Raw genomic sequence first — 20,459 nt, forward strand, 5'->3', positions numbered from 1 at the left:
TGCAAATATAGAATAAGTAGAGGTCTTATTGTATATCCATGTTAGCTCCATACTAATGTAATTGATCTACCAAATTCTTTACGTCTCCGCATTAAAAATATGTACGTACGTTCTCCTCCTAAAGTTTAAAATAGCTTATATATATATATATATATATATATATATATATATATATATATATATATATATATATATATATATATATATATATATATATATTATAAAATAGCTTATTCTGAAAAATGTAGATGGATATCAAAGATACTCAAAATGAAATTTCTAAAAAGGTATTTCAGCAGATGGCCAAAACTGAAGAAATTGTGGGATTTTAATATCAACAAATGATAGAAATAATTTCTTTAGTACGTTTGGCTCTAAAAGGTCGGAAAACGATGTTTTTACCAATAATTTAAAGCTGAATAAAGTGTTTTGTATTGGGTAAATTTTAGCCAGACGTTTTTACATATTTTTATTAACATACAGTTTCATCCGTTCGATCATATCTTATTTTTAACTATTCATAAAATGACGTTTTGTCATGGCATTTAAATGAAATTCAAAGATTTAAAGCATTATTCATCTTTTAAAAAATCCTCTTTTTTCCTTTCAGACAAAATATTTTTACAGTCATGCCGAATTGCTCATAAAATGAAGAACCTTCTGGATACATATTTAGGCCTACTGTTCATAAAATGTAAAGGAATCACACGCTGATAATTTCTTCAATATCACAGTTTGCTATTACATTAAAACCTTGTTTGACTACGGCCACCAAATGAATCTACTTTTGAATCACCTTATTTACCAATTTATTGCAGTTACTTGCCATTTATGTATTATCAGTGTTTCTCAGAAAAAAAATCTAAACATGCTTATGAGAAATCGAGAGCCCGTATTAAAAACCAATAAATTATTATATTCTGAACAAAATGTGTGCTGAGAGATTGTTAAAAAATAAATTACAAACGCCAATTCGACATTTGCCTCAACAACAATGAAAGCTATGTATACATACCATTAAAAACTTACTATTAAAATACATATTTTTAGTTTAATAAGCAATTTCTGATATGAACACGTACCTATTAAGTGTCACTTTCTTTTCTTCAAAACACAGATGAGTTACTAGTATATAACTTAGAAACATCGACAACTGACTCACTTTAAAATCCTGCACTATTTATTTTCAATAACATAAAAATATATAGGTCACTTTCCCTCATCACTTAGATCATTAGTTTTGTAAAAAGTATTTTGACAAATTTATATTGTTTTTAATGTCTACTACTCCTTGACGATTGTTTATGTTCACATGAAAACTGTGACTCGGACAATAAAGTTTTGAAATGAATTGATAGCATTATTTAAGCATAACTTTAATTCTGCGCGCATACATATTGGATATAAACAATATTTTATGTAAATATCAAACGGCCTTCTAGTATCAACATTTATTTTCAGATCAATATGAATTTATTAACCACATTATAGCATAGCGATATACGCATGGTGTGATTATCTCTTAAGAATAGAACAGAACTGTTCTGTTCTGTTTTGTGATTATATCTTAAGAGCCAACATGAAATCCATTAAATCAAAAGCCATATTGCAGCACCATAAGCCTATCTTCTTACAATATCTTTCTCTTTCATAAAATACAATTTTTTTATTTTGTTTTATTTATATTTTATATTTAATTTCAATTTTAATTATTATTTAATTTGAAAAGATATATTTTTGCAAGCAAAATTCCCTTAAATCACGAACATTTACCATTTCCATTTATTTATTTATTTCCTTCACGTTTTGTGTTAACAAAATTATCAACGTACATTCCGTCTCAATATCCTAACAATACAATAAAATTATGCTGTAAGAAATCTAATATGAAAATACAAATTCCTACCTTTCTAATATGCCAGATACAATACACGACAGTACTAAAAACGTCTGATGAAAAGTGTTCAGTTATACACGTATATATAGAAACTAAAACATCGCGTCAACTAAGACAATCATGCAAACGTGCTTAAGCCCATCCTCCGGAAACACGTGACTTTGTATGTGTAACCACAAATGAAAAGTATTGTTTAAGCGATTCGATAAGGGCGTTAATTTGCGAAGTATTTTTTCAAAGACAATCATGCATACGTGATTTTGCTCAGCCTCCGGAAACACGTGACTTTAATATGTGTATAATATTGTTTTAGCGATTCGATTTTTGCGAACCAATTTTTCAATAACAATCATGCATACGTGCTTTAGCCCAGCCTCCGGAAACACGTGACTTTATGTGTATAACCAAAAATGGAAGTATTTCGATTAGGGCGTGACTTTGCGAACTAGTTTTTCAATCCATTTAGACCTTGTTTTGGTCGCTTTGGGTCCTTAATCATTATTTTTTAATTAATCCTAGTACTATACAGATTTATATATACATGTGTAAATCTGATATATTTCTACATTATTGAAATACTAAATGATAATTAATAGCATTTAATAATTGGGTTTCTTTTCGTGAACTTCTGTTTACTTTTTATGATACATTTCTGCGTGTATATGGAAAGTAAATATAATAACAAACAAATTACCATATCTTTACAAGAATTTCTTTTGAAAAATAAGAATGATAATACTGAAGAGACAACTTTAAGGATCATTGAAGTCATGCAGCCTTTCCTTGTTGGTCTTGTTAATCATATTGTAAACAAATGATGTATCTATTGAAGGTCATGATCAATTATTGTTTTATTTTCTGTATGTTAATAACTTCTATTCCCCAGGATGTCATATTAAAGGCACTTTGTGCGATTTTTGCCCAATAAATGCTTTTATTTTCATTTTCCAAAATCTTTTTAAAGTTTGCTGTCCTGGTATATTTACCAAAATGTTAATCATTGGCCAATTACCCGAACCATATCTTTTGCTTCTGTTTTTTTTTTGTTTTTTTTTTGTTTGTTTGTTTTTTCTCTCTCTTTTTTTTAAGATAGTAGTAATAGGGATAATTAAAGTACTTTTATGGAAGTCAAAATACTTTGTTTAGATTTTACTACTTTTGTGACAAATTATTTCAAATTCGTACCTGCTTTCTTGAGGTGATATTATTTTAACGTTTTTGTAATTTTGAAGAATGAAAAACAAATTTCTGTGGCATAATGTGTCTTTAATATGAAATTTGTCTACACATGGTTGAGCAGTTTAGCTGTCTTAGGTGGGCCAGCCTAAATCCCTACCCTGGCATAGTTGTAACACTGGAGGAAAGCATATCATGCACGGTCTGTGCAGCCTCTGAGGGTCCAGGGTTCAAAATCCGGCCACACTGCACTATTTTCTCTCCCTGTGATATTTGGTGCAAAATGTGGGGCCGTGATGGCATATATCTGTGAAGTGTTCTCTGTACCCATAAAAAATGACATAATATCACAGTATAAACTGTTCAATAAATAAGAGAAAACTTATGCCGAATGCCTGATAGCTCAGTTGGTAGAGCTGCATAATGATTTTCAGAGCATCCCATGTTTGTGCCCCCGTCAGACTGCACATCTTTCTCAACCTGTTACATTTTGGCAACCAACATGGAGCCATGACGGTATGTAGCTCCGAGCCAACTTATTTTGTTAATGTACAAATAAGAAATTTGAGGAAAGACGCTTATTTCTCAAGTGGTTGCAAGCTTAGTGCTCTAGTAGTAACATGCTTGGCACTCAAGTAGTTACATGCTTGGCACTGAAATGGTCACATGCCAGGCACTGTCGTGGTTACATGCTTGGTGCTCTAGCGGTAAGATGCTTGGTGTTCTAGTGGTAACATTCTGGGTACCCTAATGGTTACACGGCTTGGAGCTCTAATGGTGAGATGTTTGGTTCTCTTGTGGTAACATGCATAGTACTCTGGTGTTGACAGGCTTGGTTCTCTATTGGTTACATCCTCGGCGCTCTTGTGGTTACATGCTTGGTAATCTAGTGTTACACGCTTGGTGCTTTAGTGGTTACACGCTTGGTGCTCTAGTAGGTTTTTGCTTGTGGTCACACACTTGGAACCTTTGTGGTTACAAGCTGGCTGCTCTTGTGGTTACATGCTTGGAGTTGAAGACAATTGGTGATAGCATGGTGTTCTAATGGATACATGCTTTGAGTTCTAGTTGGTTCACACCAGACGCTATAGTGGTTACTCACTTTGCACTCTAGGGTTTAGACGCTTGATGATCTAGTAGTAACATGCTTGGTGTTCTAGTGGTGACCTCTTTGAGCTCCGGTGGTTACATGTTTTACGCTCTAGAAGTTACAAGCTTGATGCTGTAGTGTTAACATGATATATATTCCGTACATACTACATTATCTAGACAAGTTAAATGGTTTCCGGCGGGAAACATTTTTAATGATATAAAAATATTTCATTTAACTATTTTCAACATTTTTTTGTGGAAAAATAAATAAACGTTTGTATCAGGAATATAGTTGAAAATAGTTGATCAATAGAAGAAGGTCTATGGAGACTGGTGACCGTTGAAAACCGGAGACCGGAGATAATGTTGAACATAAAACAATTACGGTATTTCTTTTTAAGAAAATGATTAAATACCATTGTATGAACAATTCCGTGCAAAAATAAAGATAACACACAAGTTTACGCAGAAAAATATCTCTATTTATTATGGCAGATGCCACTTCGAATATTTTGATTTTGTAGATTTTCACTATAAACAATTTATTGTTTGTAAAATTTGAGATAGATATCAAAGAAACATTGATAATAATTTTTTCAAACACATCATTCAAGATTTTCCACCTTAAACGGTAAAATAATTATAAAAAATTGGAAATAATACGTAATAGTTTTATGTTCTCGTGAATTTCACGAATTCGAAAACCTAGATAAACGCCGTTTTCCGCTGGGGAATTTACCTAAATGGAGTGTAATAGCGAACTCAATGTTTTCGGCATTTTTTTTTAAATTAAACTAAAATAAAACAGTTATTTCTTTATAAGAAAATAATTAAATATCATTGTATGAATAATTCATACAAAAATAAAGTAAATACACAAGTTTACTCAGAAAATAACCTTATTCATTATGGAAGATTCCACTACGCGTGCCGTCTGTTTGAATTTTATTGATTTTCATTATAAACAATTTCTTTTTAATAATTTGCAATAGATATAAAACGAATATTGATAATTTTTAAAACCATAATTTTTTTTCACCTAATACGGTTAAATAATGATAGAAAAATAGACATATCTCGTAACTGTGTTATGTACTTCATTTGGTGTAATTCCCCAGAGCTAAAACGGTAACGTACCGGAAAACGGTCTTTAGCTAGGTTTTCGAAAACGGTTAATAGATCACATGCTCCTCCATGTACCGAAAACAGGTTACGTGCTCCTCCATTCATCAAAAATTAAACGCGTACCAATACCCTGCGGGCTCCGGCCCGCAGGGAACGGAGCCCGAAGGGAATAATGTAGTATGTACGGAATATATACCGTGGTTAAGATTAAGTGGTTACATTCTTGGTGTTCCAGTGGTTTTATGCTTATAGCTCTAGTGGTAACATGTTTGATGCTCTAGTAGTAACATGTTTGGTGCTCTAGTAGTAACATGCTTGGTGCTCTAGTGATAACATGTTTGGTGCTCTAGTGATAACATGCTTGGTGCTCTAGTAGTAACATGCTTGGTGCTCTAGTGATAACATGTTTGGTGCTCTAGTGATAACATGCTTGGTGCTCTAGTGATAACATGTTTGGTGCTCTAGTGATAACATGCTTGGTGCTCTAGTGATAACATGTTTGGTGCTCTAGTGATAACATGCTTGGTGCTCTAGTGGTAACATGTTTGGTGCTCTAGTGGTAACATGCTTGGTGCTCTAGTAGTAACATGTTTGGTGCTCTAGTGATAAAATGTTTGGTGCTCTAGTGATAACATGCTTGGTGCTCTAGTGGTAACATGTTTGGTGCTCTAGTGGTAACATGCTTGGTGCTCTAGTGGCAACATGCTTGGTGCTCTAGTGGTAACATGTTTGGTGCTCTAGTGGTAACATGCTTGGTGCTGTAGTGGTAACATGTTTTGTGCTCTAGTGGTAACATGCTTGGTGCTCTAGTGGTAACATGTTTGATGCTCTAGTGGTAACATGCTTGGTGCTCTAGTGGTAACATGCTTGGTGCTCTAGTGGTAACATGTTTGGTGCTCTAGTGGTAACATGCTTGGTGCTCTAGTGGTAACATGTTTGATGCTCTAGTGGTTACATGCTTGGTGCTCTAGTGGTAACATGCTTGGTGCTCTAGTGGTAACATGTTTGGTGCTCTAGTGGTAACATGCTTGGTGCTCTAGTGGTAACATGCTTGGTGCTCTAGTGGTAACATGCTTGGTGCTCTAGTGGTAACATGTTTGATGCTCTAGTGGTTACACGCTTGATGCACTAGAGGTTACACACTTGAATAAACATTCATAGTGCTCTTGTGATTACATGCTTGGAGTTCTGGTGTTAACATGTTAGGGTTCTAGTGGTTACGTTTTTCTCGCTCTAGTGGTTACGTGCTTGAAGGTTCAGTGGTTACACATTTGGAGCTTTATTGGTTACATGTTTGGTGCTCTTCTTTATTTCCAAAAATCTACATTTACTTCAAACACCAAATATATATTCCTTATCACCACCGACATGATGTATGACAAGATTCATAACTCTATCACACAATTTTTCAGAATTATACCTCCCTTGAATTTAAAATTAATGTAATTTTTTTTTACAATTACTTCTACATTTTATCAACATCAACTCTTTTATATTTTTTACTTATTATATCACTCAACCCGGTACGTATGGAATTAGACCGAACCCATTGTAGTCTAGAAAGCAGTCCTTGAAATTTTGAAATGGCCCAGTTTAAGTCATCTCTAGTTAGATTGGTCATAATTAAAGTGTTTTATTGCATGTGTGTAGTTTTTGTGTGTTATATGATGACTTTAAAAGTTATTTTTTGTGTATTCTCCAGGAACTCATTTGTTGGTGGAAGGATTAAAGATGTACTACCCACCAGCTGTCAGGAGTTTTTTAAGAGGTGAATTTAAACAGTGTTACAACAGAATGAAGATTAATGAAAAAAGTAGATGGCTAACCTATTATATTTTGGGCTTCATTGGACTTAGATAGTGTTAATGTTTAAAGTTGAAGACAGTATATAATATTCATCAAGAACAGTGGAATCCAGAATTAAGTCTCAAATTTGACTGATTTACTACAGAACAAATAGTACGAAAATTCACCGGTCCGAGTCCATGTGTGACTAGATTCATAACTTTTGCATGAATATTTCAAGAATTATTCCCCTTGAACTAGGAGACAAAATTTGTTATTTTTTTGCTCTAACTTCCTTATTTTTCCTCAAGGATCTACTTTAAACTATCATATCAAATACAATGTACCATAAAATAATAATATGACAAGGTTCATAACTGTAGTGTCAATATTTTTCAATTAATCTCCCATTTAACTTAGAATTTTCTTTTCTTTTTTTCTGTAACTTGCTCTTTCTTTTGAAATTTAAGACCAACTTTGTTAACAACACCTTTGTCATTTGTGATAAGAATTATAACACCTAAGCTCCTCTTTTCCAGAATTATCTCTATTTGCTTTTGTAACTTATTTGAGAACTGTTTGATTGTTAAGTATTATCTTCATCTATCATCTAGAAAGTATTTCTTTAAAATTTTGAAATGGCCCAGTTTAAGTCATCTCTAGTTAGATTGGTCATAATTAAAGTGTATTTATTGCATGTGTGTAGTTTTTGTGTGTTATATGATGACTTTAAAAGTTATTTTTTGTGTATTCTCCAGGAACTCATTTGTTGGTGGAAGGATTAAAGATGTACTACCCACCAGCTGTCAGGAGTTTTTTAAGAGGTGAATTTAAACAGTGTTACAACAGAATGAAGATTACTGAAAAAAGTAGATGGCTAACCTATTATATTTTGGGCCTCATTGGACTTAGATAGTGTTAATGTTTAAAGTTGAAGACAGTAAATAATTCATCAAGAACAGTGGAATCCAGAATTAAGCCTCAAATTTGACTGATTTACTACAGAACAAATAGACAAGGTTCATAACTGTAGTGTCAATATTTTTCAATTAATCTCCCATTTAACTTAGAATTTTCTTTTCTTTTTTTCTGTAACTTGCTCTTTCTTTTGAAATTTAAGACCAACTTTGTTAACAACACCTTTGTCATTTGTGATAAGAAATATAACACCTAAGCTCCTCTTTTCCAGAATTATCTCTATTTGCTTTTGTAACTTATTTGAGAGCTGTTTGATTGTTAAGTATTATCTTCATCTATCATCTAGAAAGTATTTCTTTAAAATTTTGAAATGGCCCAGTTTAAGTCATCTCTAGTTAGATTGGTCATAATTAAAGTGTATTTATTGCATGTGTGTAGTTTTTGTGTGTTATATGATGACTTTAAAAGTTATTTTTTGTGTATTCTCCAGGAACTCATTTGTTGGTGGAAGGATTAAAGATGTACTACCCACCAGCTGTCAGGAGTTTTTTAAGAGGTGAATTTAAACAGTGTTACAACAGAATGAAGATTTCTGAAAAAAGTAGATGGCTAACCTATTATATTTTGGGCCTCATTGGACTTAGATAGTGTTAATGTTTAAAGTTGAAGACAGTATATAATTCATCAAGAACAGTGGAATCCAGAATTAAGCCTCAAATTTGACTGATTTACTACAGAACAAATAGTACGAAAATTCACCGGTCCGAGTCCATGTGTGACTAGATTCATAACTTTTGCATGAATATTTCAAGAATTATTCCCCTTGAACTAGGATTTTTTTTGACAAAATTTGTTATTTTTTTGCTCTAACTTCTTTATTTTTCCTCAAGGATCTACTTTAAACTATCATATCAAATACAATGTACCATATAATAATAATATGACAAGGTTCATAACTGAAGTGTCAATATTTTTCAATTAATCTCCCATTTAACTTAGAATTTTCTTTCCTTTTTTTTCTGTAACTTGCTCTTTCTTTTGAAATTTAAGACCAACTTTGTTAACAACACCTTTGTCATTTGTGATAAGAATTATAACACCTAAGCTCCTCTTTTCCAGAATTATCTCTATTTGCTTTTGTAACTTATTTGAGAACTGTTTGATTGTTAAGTATTATCTTCATCTATCATCTAGAAAGTAGTCCTTGAAATTTTGAAATGGCCCAGTTTAAGTCATCTCTAGTTAGATTGGTCATAATTAAAGTGTTTTTATTGCATGTGTGTAGTTTTTGTGTGTTATATGATGACTTTAAAAGTTATTTTTTGTGTATTCTCCAGGAACTCATTTGTTGGTGGAAGGATTAAAGATGTACTACCCACCAGCTGTCAGGAGTTTTTTAAGAGGTGAATTTAAACAGTGTTACAACAGAATGAAGATTTCTGAAAAAAGTAGATGGCTAACCTATTATATTTTGGGCCTCATTGGACTTAGATAGTGTTAATGTTTAAAGTTGAAGACAGTATATAATTCATCAAGAACAGTGGAATCCAGAATTAAGCCTCAAATTTGACTGATTTACTACAGAAAAAATAGTACGAAAATACACCGGTCCGAGTCCATGGGTGACTAGATTCATAACTTTTGCATGAATATTTCAAGAATTATTTCCCTTGAACTAGGATTTTTTTTGACAAAATTTGTTACTTTTTTGCTCTAACTTCTTTATTTTTCCTCAAGGATCTACTTTAAACTATCATATCAAATACAATGTACCATATAATAATAATATGACAAGGTTCATAACTCTAGTGTCAATATTTTTCAAATAATCTTCTCATTTAACTTAGAATTTTCTTTCCTTTTTTTTCTGTAACTGCTCTTTCTTTTGAAATTTAAGACCAACTTTGTTAACAACACCTTTGTCATTTGTGATAAGAATTATAACACCTAAGCTCCTCTTTTCCAGAATTATCTCTATTTGCTTTTGTAACTTATTTGAGAACTGTTTGATTGTTAAGTATTATCTTCATCTATCATCTAGAAAGTAGTCCTTGAAATTTTGAAATGGCCCAGTTTAAGTCATCTCTAGTTAGATTGGTCATAATTAAAGTGTTTTTATTGCATGTGTGTAGTTTTTGTGTGTTATATGATGACTTTAAAAGTTATTTTTTGTGTATTCTCCAGGAACTCATTTGTTGGTGGAAGGATTAAAGATGTACTACCCACCAGCTGTCAGGAGTTTTTTAAGAGGTGAATTTAAACAGTGTTACAACAGAATGAAGATTAATGAAAAAAGTAGATGGCTAACCTATTATATTTTGGGCCTCATTGGACTTAGATAGTGTTAATGTTTAAAGTTGAAGACAGTATATAATTCATCAAGAACAGTGGAATCCAGAATTAAGCCTCAAATTTGACTGATTTACTACAGAACAAATAGTACGAAAATTCACCGGTCCGAGTCCATGGGTGACTAGATTCATAACTTTTGCATGAATATTTCAAGAATTATTTCCCTTGAACTAGGATTTTTTTTTGATAAAAATTTGTTACTTTTTTGCTCTAACTTCTTTATTTTTCCTCAAGGAGCTACTTTAAACTATCATATCAAATACAATGTACCATATAATAATAATATGACAAGGTTCATAACTCTAGTGTCAATATTTTTCAAATAATCTTCTCATTTAACTTAGAATTTTCTTTTCTTTTTTCTGTAACTGCTCTTTCTTTTGAAATTTAAGACCAACTTTGTTAACAACACCTTTGTCATTTGTGATAAGAATTATAACACCTAAGCTCCTCTTTTCCAGAATTATCTCTATTTGCTTTTGTAACTTATTTGAGAACTGTTTGATTGTTAAGTATTATCTTCATCTATCATCTAGAAAGTATTTCTTTAAAATTTTGAAATGGCCCAGTTTAAGTCATCTCTAGTTAGATTGTTCATAATCAAAGTGTATTATTGCATGTGTGAAGTTTTTGTGTGTTATATGATGACTTTAAAAGTTATTTTTTGTGTATTCTCCAGGAACTCATTTGTTGGTGGAAGGATTAAAGATGTACTACCCACCAGCTGTCAAGAGTTTTTAAGAGGTGAATTTAAACAGTGTTACAACAGAATGAAGATTTCTGAAAAAAGTAGATGGCTAACCTATAATATTTTGGGCCTCATTGGACTTAGATAGTGTTAATGTTTTAAAGTTGAAGACAGTATATAATTCATCAAGAACAGTGGAATCCAGAATTAAGCCTCAAATTTGACTGATTTACTACAGAACAAATAGTATGAAAATTCACCGGTCCGAGTCCATGTGTGACTAGATTCATAACTTTTGCATGAATATTTCAAGAATTATTTCCCTTGAACTAGATTTTTTTTGACAAAATTTGTTATTTTTTTGCTCTAACTTCTTTATTTTTCCTCAAGGATCTACTTTAAACTATCATATCAAATACAATGTACCATATAATAATAATATGACAAGGTTCATAACTCTAGTGTCAAATATTTTTCAAATAATCTTCTCATTTAACTTAGAATTTTCTTTTCTTTTTTTTCTGTAACTGCTCTTTCTTTTGAAATTTAAGACCAACTTTGTTAACAACACCTTTGTCATTTGTGATAAGAATTATAACACCTAAGCTCCTCTTTTCCAGGAATTATCTCTATTTGCTTTTGTAACTTATTTGAGAACTGTTTTGATTGTTAAGTATTATCTTCATCTATCATCTAGAAAGTATTTCTTTAAAATTTTGAAAATGGCCCAGTTTAATTCATCTCTAGTTAGATTGGTCATAATTCAAAGTGTATTTATTGCATGTGTGTAGTTTTTGTGTGTTATATGATGACTTTAAAAGTTATTTTTTGTGTATTCTCCAGGAACTCATTTGTTGGTGGAAGGATTAAAGATGTACTACCCACCAGCTGTCAAGAGTTTTTTAAGAGGTGAATTTAAACAGTGTTACAACAGAATGAAGATTTCTGAAAAAAAGTAGATGGCTAACCTATTATATTTTGGGCCTCATTGGACTTAGATAGTGTTAATGTTTAAAGTTGAAGACAGTATATAATTCATCAAGAACAGTGGAATCCAGAATTAAGCCTCAAATTTGACTGATTTACTACAGAACAAATAGTACGAAAATTCACCGGTCCGAGTCCATCGGTGACTAGATTCATAACTTTTGCATGAATATTTCAAGAATTATTTCCCTTGAACTAGGATTTTTTTTGACAAAATTTGTTACTTTTTTGGTCTAACTTCTTTATTTTTCCTCAAGGATCTACTTTAAACTATCATATCAAATATAATGTACCATATAATAATAATATGACAAGGTTCATAACTCTAGTGTCCATATTTTTAAAATAATCTTCTCATTTAACTTAGAATTTTCTTTTCTTTTTTCTGTAACTGCTCTTTCTTTTGAAATTTAATATTAACTTTGTTAACAACACCTTTGTCATTTGTGATAAGAATTATAACACCTAAGCTCCTCTTTTCCAGAATTATCTCTATTTGCTTTTGTAACTTATTTGAGAACTGTTTGATTGTTAAGTATTATCTTCATCTATCATCTAGAAAGTATTTCTTTAAAATTTTGAAATGGCCCAGTTTAAGTCATCTCTAGTTAGATTGGTCATAATCAAAGTGTATTTATTGCATGTGTGTAGTTTTTGTGTGTTATATGATGACTTTAAAAGTTATTTTTTGTGTATTCTCCAGGAACTCATTTGTTGGTGGAAGGATTAAAGATGTACTACCCACCAGCTGTCAAGAGTTTTTTAAGAGGTGAATTTTAACAGTGTTACAACAGAATGAAGATTTCTGAAAAAAGTAGATGGCTAACCTATTATATTTTGGGCCTCATTGGACTTAGATAGTGTTAATGTTTAAAGTTGAAGACAGTATATAATATTCACCAAGAACAGTGGAATCCAGAATTAAGTCTCAAATTTGACTGATTTACTACAGAACAAATAGTACGAAAATTCACCGGTCCGAGTCCATGTGTGACTAGATTCATTTTTCCTAACTTTGCATGAATATGTCATAAAATTATTCCCCTTGAACTAGGATTTTTTTTTTGAAAATTTTTTTATTTTTTTTTGCTCTAACTTCTTTATTTTTTTCCTCAAGGATCTACTTTAATCTATCATATCAAATACAATGTACCATATAATAATAATATGACAAGGTTCATAAACTAATGTCAATATTTTTTCAATCAATCTCCCATTTAACTTAGAATTTTTTTTTTTTTTTTTCTGTAACTTGCTCTTTCTTTTGAAATTAAAGACCAACTTTGTTAACAACACCTTTGTCATTTGTGATAAGAATTATAACACCTAAGCTCCTCTTTTCCAGAATTATCTCCATTTGCTTTTGTAACTTATTTGAGAACTGTTTGATTGTTAAGTATTATCTTCATCTATCATCTAGAAAGTATTTCTTTAAAATTTTGAAATGGCCCAGTTTAAGTCATCTCTAGTTAGATTGGTCATAATCAAAGTGTATTTATTGCATGTGTGTAGTTTTTGTGTGTTATAAGATGACTTTAAAAGTTATTTTTTGTGTATTCTCCAGGAACTCATTTGTTGGTGGAAGGATTAAAGATGTACTACCAACCAGCTGTCAAGAGTTTTTTAAGAGGTGAATTTAAACAGTGTTACAACAGAATGAAGATTTCTGAAAAAAGTAGATGGCTAACCTATTATATTTTGGGCGTCATTGGACTTAGATAGTGTTAATGTTTAAAGTTGAAGACAGTATATAATTCATCAAGAATAGTGGAATCCAGAATTAGGTCAAAAATTTGACTGATTTACTACAGAACAAATAGTACGAAAATTCACCGGTCCGAGTCCATGTGTGACTAGATTCATAACTTTTGCATGAATGTTTCTAGAATTATTCCCCTTGAACTAGGAGAATTTTTTTGACAAAATTTGTTATTTTTTTGCTCTAACTTCCTTATTTTTTCTCAAGGATCTACTTTAAACTATCATATCAAATACAATGTACCATATAATAATAATATGACAAGGTTCATAACTGTAGTGTCAATATTTTTCAATTAATCTACCATTTAACTTAGAATTTTCTTTTCTTTTTTTCTGTAACTTGCTCTTTCTTTTGAAATTTAAGACCAACTTTGTTAACAACACCTTTGTCATTTGTATTAAGAATTATAACACCTAAGCTCCTCTTTTCCAGAATTATCTCTATTTGCTTTTGTAACTTATTTGAGAACTGTTTGATTGTTAAGTATTATCTTCATCTATCATCTAGAAAGTATTTCTTTAAAATTTTGAAATGGCCCAGTTTAAGTCATCTCTAGTTAGATTGGTCATAATTAAAGTGTATTTATTGCATGTGTGTAGTTTTTGTGTGTTATATGATGACTTTAAAAGTTATTTTTTGTGTATTCTCCAGGAACTCATTTGTTGGTGGAAGGATTAAAGATGTACTACCCACCAGCTGTCAGGAGTTTTTAAAGAGGTGAATTTAAACAGTGTTACAACAGAATGAAGATTTCTGAAAAAAGTAGATGGCTAACCTATTATATTTTGGGCCTCATTGGACTTAGATAGTGTTAATGTTTAAAGTTGAAGACAGTATATAATTCATCAAGAACAGTGGAATCCAGAATTAAGCCTCAAATTTGACTGATTTACTACAGAACAAATAGTACGAAAATTCACCGGTCCGAGTCCATCGGTGACTAGATTCATAACTTTTGCATGAATATTTCAAGAATTATTTCCCTTGAACTAGGATTTTTTTTGACAAAATTTGTTACTTTTTTGGTCTAACTTCTTTATTTTTCCTCAAGGATCTACTTTAAACTATCATATCAAATAAAATGTACCATATAATAATAATATGACAAAGTTCATAACTCTAATGTCAATATTTTTCAAATAATCTTCTCATTTAACTTAGAATTTTCTTTTCTTTTTTTCTATAACTGCTCTTTCTTTTGAAATTTAATACCAACTTTGTTAACAACACCTTTGTCATTTGTGATAAGAATTATAACACCTTAGCTCCTCTTTTCCAGAATTTTCCCTATTTGCTTTTGTAACTAATTTGAGAACTGTTTGATTGTTAAGTATTATCTTCATCTATCATCTAGAAAGTATTTCTTAAAAATTTTGAAATGGCCCAGTTTAAGTCATCTCTAGTTAGATTGGTCATAATTAAAGTGTATTTATTGCATGTGTGTAGTTTTTGTGTGTTATATGATGACTTTAAAAGTTATTTTTTGTGTATTCTCCAGGAACTCATTTGTTGGTGGAAGGATTAAAGATGTACTACCCACCAGCTGTCAAGAGTTTTTTAAGAGGTGAATTTTAACAGTGTTACAACAGAATGAAGATTTCTGAAAAAAGTAGATGGCTAACCTATTATATTTTGGGCCTCATTGGACTTAGATAGTGTTAATGTTTAAAGTTGAAGACAGTATATAATTCATCAAGAACAGCGGAATCCAGAATTAAGCAACAAATTTGACTGATTTACGACAGAACAAATAGTACGAAAATTCACCGGTCCGAGTCCATGGGTGACTAGATTCATAACTTTTGCATGAATATGTCAAGAATTATTCCCCTTGAACTAGGATTTTTTTTGACAAAATTTGTTATTTTTTTGCTCTAACTTCTTTATTTTTCCTCAAGGATCTACTTTAATCTATCATATCAAATACAATGTACCATATAATAATAATATGACAAGGTTCATAACTGAAGTGTCAATATTTTTCAATCAATCTCCCATTTAACTTAGAATTTTTTTTATTTTTTTTTTCTGTAACTTGCTCTTTCTTTTGAAATTAAAGACCAACTTTGTTAACAACACCTTTGTCATTTGTGATAAGAATTATAACACCTAAGCTCATCTTTTGCCGAATTATCTCCATTTGCTTTTGTAACTTATTTGAGAACTGTTTGATTGTTAAGTATTATCTTCATCTATCATCTAGAAAGTATTTCTTTAAAATTTTGAAATGGCCCAGTTTAAGTCATCTCTAGTTAGATTGGTCATAATCAAAGTGTATTTATTGCATGTGTGTAGTTTTTGTGTGTTATATGATGACTTTAAAAGTTATTTTTTGTGTATTCTCCAGGAACTCATTTGTTGGTGGAAGGATTAAAGATGTACTACCCACCAGCTGTCAGGAGTTTTTAAAGAGGTGAATTTAAACAGTGTTACAACAGAATGAAGATTTCTGAAAAAGTAGATGGCTAACCTTTTATATTTTGGGCCTCATTGGACTTAGATAGTGTTAATGTTTAAAGTTGAAGACAGTATATAATTCATCAAGAACAGTGGAATCCAGAATTAAGCCTCAAATTTGACTGATTTACTACAGAACAAATAGTACGAAAATTCACCGGTCCGAGTCCATGTGTGACTAGATTCATAACTTTTGCATGAATATTTCAAGAATTATTCCCCTTGATTATTCCCAAAGAAGTTCTAGATCGAACACAAAATATACCCTAAAACAGACTATGTTAGCTTTTGACCACTAAGTGTGACCTTGAGCTTGGAGGTAGGGATGACAGCGTCTTATTATAGTGACTGTTTTTGGAAAGTATTTACAAAATTCTTTTACCTATACAAAAGTTATGGATCAGACACAAAATATACCCTTAAACAGACTATGTCAACTTTTGACCTCTAAGCGGACCTTGAACTTGGAGGAAGGGATGCAAGTGTTGCGCATGACACAACGTCTTATTATAGTGACTATTTGTGGCAAGCATCTACAGTATCCTTTGACCTATAAAAAAAATTATGGACAGGACACAAAAAATACCCTGTGACAGACTATATTAATCTTTGACCTCTTAGTGTGACCTTGACCTTGGAGATAGGTGACAGGTTGTTGTGCATGACAAATCGTCTTATTAATGTGAACAATTGTGGCAAGTATTTACAAAATCCCTTCACAGATAAGAAAGTTATGGACCGGACACAACATATACTCTCAAATAGACATTGTTGACCTTGAATGAGCAAGTACGACCCTGACCCTGGAGGTAGGGGTCTGGTTAATGCACATGACACATCATCTTATTATAACAAACATTTGTGCCAAGTTATTTCAAATTCCTTTACTTTGATAAATGACAAAGTTATGGACGGGACATATGCAAAACAGCCCTTACTTTAGTAACACAGTAGAAATATGGTAACAAAATACTGCAAAATCAGTCTTTAACCGCATACAACATGTACATGTATAATGTAACTTGGATCTTGAATGTTTTTACCTTTCTATAAATTTTAGTACATTTTTCTCAATATTGATATTCTTGAAATATTTTGACTCATCTGGAGGCGTGGAGCTTTAAAATGTTGTATCACATAGGATAAAAAAAGTTTTATAACCCTGAGTCCTGGACTGACTTAGTGAAAAATATTGCCCGCTGATAGACTTAGTGAAAAATATTGCCCGCTGATACTCGGATGCTCAAGGCATTTTGTAGCATAAGTGGTATCCATGTATATTTTACATATGTTACGCTTTATCTATCAAACGGAAAAAAATGATCCTGACTTCTAAAATGGCCATTTTAAGCGACCACTATTAAAAAGGCTGCTAAAATATACACATCTAACCTCATGCAAAGATGGTATTATTCGAGAAGGTATGTCAATACAACTACATTGTTCTTTCTTATTATATATCAAAGAAAGTCAAATTGATGATACACACACATCATATACTTATCTACATTTTAATCATCTTTAATGGATAAACATTTTGCTGGAAAAATGAGGAAAATATTCACTAACAATTTTCAATGATTTGCTGGAGTCTAATACATGTAATAGACCATCTGTTATTGTTTTGTTTCAAACAATATGCAAAAAATATTACTTTTATGATGCAAATCATTGATAGTGTCAAAACAATCTGTTATATACAGTGAAAAACATGAACATTTTGCCATAAAAACCAATACAGATATTTCAAACTTTAGATACATTATGAAAGGTAATTAGCATGCTGACAGCAGGCAATTTTTATGTATCCTAACATGATAAAAATTTTATTTCATGAAGTTAACATGTTAAAGTACACACATATAAAATTTTTTAGTTGAATCATGAAGTTAACATGTAAAGTACACACATATAAGAAATATAAACAACAAGCATTTAATTTGACAGAAACATTCATTTATCAGATTCGATAAAATAGAATGCTTTTGTATGTTTTAGTTAATTAAGTTGGCACAATAAAAGGCCATTGGTAACTGTTTTAAACTTGATTTGAGTATAAGGGAGTCTGGCCGTTTTGCTCGTCAGGGAATTTGATACCCATGGAATGGTGGTTTGATCCTTAGAGGCGTCAGAATTATTTCTCTGTGGCAATTCAGAACTCGGACATTGAGTCTGAATAGTCATTTGTCTCTCACTGCTGCAGTATTTATACAAGCCAATCTCTTGCAGAAATATTATCAATTACCAGTTATATATCTAGGAAAGCTGATTTAGGCAGACTGACAAACAAACAAACTACAATTATTTTATTTATAGTCTTCTTTTGGCCAGAGAGATATCTTTATATACTAGGACGAAAAAGAAACGCCGGGTAAACTATAATGATTGTTTTAAGGGATAAATTGTATTATTGGATTATTATATTCATTTTTGTATGAAATGTCATCTGTATGGAACCAGCTGTTTAAGTTTCAATCGATTTCCGATGCTGATTATGTGAAAAAATACCCCCTTTTAACGATGACCCTTCTTGTTTTGCGAAACACGGCCGGACATATCAGTATCTTGTGTGTCCTCCATGCGCAGCTGTGGCAGCCCTGATCGGTCTATGCATGGAATTCACCAGGGTGTTAATCATGGCCATGGGGATGTTATTCCATTCTGCATGCAAGGCATGTGTGAGCTGGACATGATTAGGGGGGGGGGGGGCATGTGGACGTCTCCTTACCCTCCAATCCAGTTCGTCCCACAAATGTTCAATTGGGGACAAATCTGGACTGAATGCTGGCCAATCGAGTGGGTGTATGTTACTGTTGGCAAGAAATTGCTGGCAAACTCTGGCGACATGGGGCCGGGCATTATATTAGGCCAAGCAATAAAATATGTGTTGCATATTTTATGTACCCGGCGTTTCTTTTTCGTCCTAGTATATATGCCATTTATGCCCCAAAAGTTATTCCTACTTTATATATATCCAACTTCCATGGAGAACATAGGTGTGGGGGGCCGGGGGTTTGAATCACATGCAGGAATAATTTTTGACCACAATCAATGTAAATCAATTATGGCAGAGAAAAAAAGCGGATAAAATGCTCACACATTTATAGGAGCAATGGTTATGGAGTTTGTATGTAATGTTCAATGTGGGTCACGACAATTTCAACTTCTTGGATCTTACTGTCAAACTTCGATTAAGAGCTCAAAGTATTAAAACACACTGCGGACAATGGACATGCATATTGGCGGGTAACTAATACCTGCACTACTGTTAATGCACTGTGCAAGTATGGGTATACAATTTAACTCTGAAACATTTTTTCAACAGAAAGGTCTCTTAACTATGATACAAGTGTCTTATAAATTCATTTGTAATACATTATGGTAAAACTGCTTTCAATCTGTGTTATTTCTGAGGTGGTTATTGTCATCATCCACGAATTTTGCAGCCCAGAAACAGTTTTGTTTCACTTCAACAAAGTCTCTATCATGAAATATAGACAAACACACCAATGCTAGGACTACAGGATAGTTAGGAAAAAATTCTGTAAAGCCAAAAAAAAAAAAAAAAAAAAAAAAAAAAAAACTTAAAGAAGTTACCTTTTCACATACTATTATACTTTATTCTCAGTAAATATGGAATACTACTTTAAAGCACATATTTAAAACAGGTAAGCAGTGAAGAACTTGAGTCAGAAAGATTATCAAAGCAAACAATGAGTACATTTTGAACAAAATGGTGGTAGTTTAGTCACTGCTTCATTTGATAATATCAAATGGTGGTGTTGGTAGTTTTCACTCTGGATCACAACAGTATAAACCACATTGACTTTACCTGAACACGTAATTATTAGACACCACATTATTCCTGCGCATGCTGGAAACCGGCACAAAGCAGAGGTACAGTGTGAATGACTGTAGAAAGAAATTCATGATAATTGACAACTTAAAGAGCCGGACTTGAATCACAGTCCAACCCTACCTATTAAGCATACCGGACAGCTAACAATAATAAATTTTCCTACATTACTTTTTTATAGCAAAGTCTTTTAAATGTTATATAGGACTCACAACTCACATGGGGTTCATTTTTTTTTCCTCCAAATGCACAATCATCTATGAGGGGGAAAATTCCACAAAACACCACAATTAAGTATCCAAAATAGATCTAATGGCAGGAGCTAAACTACTCACATGCTCACAGTGAGTTTATAAAATGAAAA

This window comes from Ruditapes philippinarum, unplaced genomic scaffold, assembly GCF_026571515.1.
Source record: "Ruditapes philippinarum isolate M1 unplaced genomic scaffold, ASM2657151v2 ctg1345_1_1_1_1, whole genome shotgun sequence".
Classification (NCBI taxonomy): Eukaryota; Metazoa; Mollusca; class Bivalvia; order Venerida; family Veneridae; genus Ruditapes; species Ruditapes philippinarum.